The 4,663-nt window shown below is 39.1% G+C and overlaps 1 pseudogene; it reads left to right on the forward strand.

Moving 5' to 3' along the window:
- Positions 1 to 748: 748 nt before the first annotated feature.
- Positions 749 to 3,521, forward strand: LOC127215019 (protein SET-like; annotated as a pseudogene).
- Positions 3,522 to 4,663: the final 1,142 nt, after the last annotated feature.

Genomic DNA, 4,663 nt, shown 5'->3' on the forward strand with positions numbered 1-4,663 from the left:
CATTTCCTCCGCACCCTATTGACATTAATGTTAGCAAAGCTTATTTTTATTTCATTTTTCAAGAAATGAATAAATATCATTGCTAATATTTTCATCCCATACTTAAACACAATGCCTTTTGTATCTCTTTAGATTGCTTGAATCTAAAGTGTATGTGACCCAGACCTAAGACCACTCATTTACAAAATAGACACTTGAGGTAGTCTGATTTCCATTTTCCTGAGCAACTGCCATACTGATTTCCAAAGTGGGTGCACAAGAGCCTTCATCCAGTAGCTGATAAGAAGGGGGAGGAGGAGAAGTAGGAGGAGAAGAAGGAGGAGGAGGATTCATAACTGAACACTGAGCCGAACTCATGGAATCCAGCTGTAGGAGAAGGAAGAAGTAATGAACAAAGGGGTTAAGATCATGCTGGGGAAACCCACAGAAACAGCCGAGCAAGTGGGAGCTCAGGGACACCAGACTGACAGCTGGGGAACCAGCATGAGAACAAACCAGGCCCCCTGAATGTGGGTGCCGGTGGGCTTGGGCAGTCTATGGGGCCACTCACAGTGGAGCCAGTATTTATTCCTAGTGCACAAATGGGCTTTGGGAGCCTGTTCGCTATGGAGGGATATTCTGTCAGCGTAGATACAAGGGGAAGAGCCACGGTCACGTCCCAAATCATGTGACAGACTTTGATGATCCTCCATGGGAGGCTTCACCCTCCCTGAGGAGTATGGGGGTGGATGGGTGGATGGTCGGGAGAATGGGAGGACCGAAGAGAGAGGGAACTGGGACTGGTATGTAAAATAAGTTTGTTTAAATTAAAATAAAAAAATAATTTGAAAAAAAGGAGAACTGATACCAAAAAAAAAAAAAAAAAAAAAAAAAAAAAAAAAAAAAAAGTGGATGCTTAACCAACCAAGCCTTTTTATGTCCTTGTTACATTTCAGCAGAGTAGGCAAGATCACCCTCACTCTAACATTACCCACTTTTTAAACCCAATCATAGAAATTATGTATCTTCTTGTTCTTTGTATATTTAGTGACACCTCATTAAGGCCTTCTTCAATTATACAACATATTTTATATTTTAAAAACACCATTCAAAATTTTATCTTATTTCACGATAGAGCCTAATTGGTTCATTAAATAAATGAGGACACTTATTTAACTTCAGACAAACAACAAACATTAATATACAAATGATATTGACATTTTAGAACAATTCAGGCCTCAAGCTAGGTTCATTTGATGGACAGTTACCTGATGGTTTCGCTACAGCAATCTATCTATATGCTCAAGAGATGCAATGATTATTGTTTTACTACCATTATCTAAAGGAATAAAATATGAATACCATTTTATACATTCCTGCCCTCTAAGAACATAAATATTTAAACCTTATTAAATATTCAATAGTTTAATTTCTTAGCTAGATATTTTTAAAAGGCACCGATTCTTAGGCATGCAGAGCATTGAACAGACAATGGCTGAGAAGGTATCGTCTAAAAGCAGGGGAAAAAAAATCTGAAATTAATCACTCCAGTTCTGCAATAGTATCACATATAAATGAAATGTAGTTAATTCAATTTAATTTCTGAGTGGCTGCTTAATTTTAGAACAGTCTAGTGGATCCTGGAGAAAATTGTCAAGCTGTCTAAAAGACTAACAAAAGAAAGGTGACATCAAGATCTACGATACAAATAAACATGAAAGTTAAGGGAAAGGGAATTTCATCAGCCAGGTCAGAGGAGACACACTGCACTTTTCTCAGTGATGAAATGTTCCAGGTTTCAAAACTGAGACAGTGATAAATAGTCATCTCTGTTATCCCAATTATCACTTAATATTTTAATTTATAAATTTTGAAAATGTATCCTTTTAAGAAACGAAACTTCAATTAACATATATTAAATATTTATACATAAATATGGATGAATGAATGAAAAACTAATGCATGATGTTGTGACACACCTTAAAACTTGTGTCATTTCTCTTTTCGTGGTATGTGATTAAAAGATTATACTAGACGTAATTTTTATGTGTTGCATTCTAAAAAATCATTTTAGTATTTATTCATTATGATTAGTAGTACAATTATAACAATGGTTGAGTTAAATTCATAAGAGTAATATACATTCTCATCAGTTTCTGTGACTTCCTTCTCTAAGCAATGGTATTCTGGTCACTGGCTTCACGCCACTTCCCTGGTGCCATGACCCTGAAACGGCAATCTGCGCTCCTGCCTCAGTCCAAGAAACCCAAATCATTTCATATAGGAATACTCTCTCAGCCTAGACACATGGGGGAGGCCCTAGGCTCTGCTCTAACTGATATGACAGACTTAAGACTCCCCATGGAAGACCTCACCCTCCCTGGGGAGCAAAAAGGTGATAGGTTGAGGGTGGGTTGGATAGGAGAGGATGGGAGAGTGAGGGAACTGGGATTGACATGTAAAACAAGCTTGTTTCAAATTTAAATAAAAAAAAATATCAGAAAGAAAGAAAAAAATAAGAAGAAGCAACTGAACACATTGAAACAGTACAAAATGAAATAGACAGACTTAATGAACAAGACAGTGAGGAAATTTTGTAATTTCCTCAAAATTTCCTCAAAAATATAACAAACTCTGCCAGCCATTTTTTCAGACGAGGTCAGAATTGATCGCCAAAATCCCACATTTTGGGGCAACATTTGTCAACCATCCACAAGTGTCTTCAGTATCGTAGAATAGTAAGGATTCGGAAGAACAGATGGGCTGAATAGATGTTTATTCAGGAAGAAATAACTTACAACAGAGACGGATCAAGGCCATCAGGTTCCCTTCCCAAGGATGCCTCTGGATGCTCTCTGTCTCCATCCAGCAAGCAAGAGAGCTCTCAGGGCTCCCTCACTCAGACCTATTTCCCCCAGTTCTCATCCTACCTGTCCCCACCCCAAATGGACCTGGCCAGTGCAACAGGTGCAGATTGAGTGAGTATCTCACAACACTGCTCGGCTTGGGGAGGAAGACGAAGAGTCCCTGCATTACTTGACCAGAGTTGGAGTGACACAATTTGAAGACATTAAATCAGGTTACAGAATAGACATTTATCGTGATGAAAGTCCTTACTTTGAAAATAAAGTTCTCTCCGAAGAATTCCATCTGAATGAGAGTGGTGACCCATTGTCATAGTCCACTGAAATCAAATGGAAATCTGGAAAGGATTTGACAAAACGTTCAAGTCAAACGCTGAATAAGGCCAGCAGGAAAAGGCAGCGCAAAGAGCCAGGGCTGCTTTACTTGGTTTACTGAGCATTCTGATGCAGGTGCAGATGAGTTAGGAGAGGTCATCAAAGACAATATTTGTCCAGACCCCTAGCAGTACTATCCATCCTGATATGGATGATAAGGAAGGAGAGTCAGAAGATGATGATGAGGAGGATGATGATGATGAAGGGAATGAAGACAAAGGTGTTGAAGATGATGATGGAGAGGAGGATGAAGGTGAGCATGAAAAGCACAGGAAACCGATGGATTCCAACCATCTTTTTTAATTTTTCTTTTATTTTTAATTATCTCCAGTCCGTGGGAGCAAGTTGCAGAGTTTCCCTCCCCTCCCCAATCCCTCTTGTCTGCAGTCGTTCTGTTTTTGAGGTCTCTTCTCAACACCATGGTTCTAAACTTATTTAGGGAGAAATAACTTGAGCAAAATTCAATGAAAAAAGAATCTACACTCTTCTGTCCTAAATTCATTTTTTATCCTTGTCTCAAATGTGCTCTGTGGTGGAAAAATGCAAAGCCCTCTGGCTCCCCGGGCTCTCCTGGAGGCTGGGGGTGGGTGCTAGGCCCCTGTGTACTAATGCATGGAATTCTAGCTTTTTTCCTTTCTCTGTATATTGGGCTCAGAGATTACACTGTGTCTCTATGTGAAGACAGACAGTTAGCATTTGCCATCAAGTATCTATGTACTTTCTCTTTGTTTAATAAAAAGAGAAAAAAAGGGGGCGTATAGAAGTTCAGCAAGGCTGGGTTTGAGGTGTCTGGGGGCGTGGAAAAGTGGGCACTGTGACAACATGGCTTCTCCTTTGGAATGTTTAATTGTGATGTTTAACAGACATCCTTGCAGTTCAATATGGCACTTTTAAAATAAAATTCTCTCCTGATGATGACTTGACCCCTGCCACTCAATGGGAGAATCAGCAGAACCTGTAGGATTTTATTTAGAATTGACATTCTCTGTTATAACTTTATTTTTAATTGTTTATTTTAGTTTATTATTATTATTATTTTGGTTTGGGTTTTCACTGGAAGGAAAAAGATGCTCATTTTTAAATGTTGAAGTGTACAAGTTGCTGCTTTGTTACAATAAAACCAATGTGTACACAAAGGACAAGATGCTTTTCTGTCAGGGCAGATGCTCAATGTGACCTTCCAGGTTTGACCTGCAGAATAACATCATGTCAAACTCTGTCTCCTTAACTTGCTATTTTTTGCAGGATGACCTCAGGGCTATGCAGACTGAGTTAAAGGGATTTGAACCCTGTCTTAATGTCCGTAACTGGGTGATTGAGTATAGTTTGCTGCTGTTGACTTGTACACCCTTGCTTTTTGTCTCAACTTAGCATTTTTTAAATGGGCCTTTAGTTACCAGGATACTATGGCAGTACCTGCTCCTACCATGTCACAGACCTGTTAT

This window comes from Phodopus roborovskii, unplaced genomic scaffold (genome assembly GCF_943737965.1).
Source record: "Phodopus roborovskii unplaced genomic scaffold, PHOROB, whole genome shotgun sequence".
NCBI classification, from domain to species: domain Eukaryota; kingdom Metazoa; phylum Chordata; class Mammalia; order Rodentia; family Cricetidae; genus Phodopus; species Phodopus roborovskii.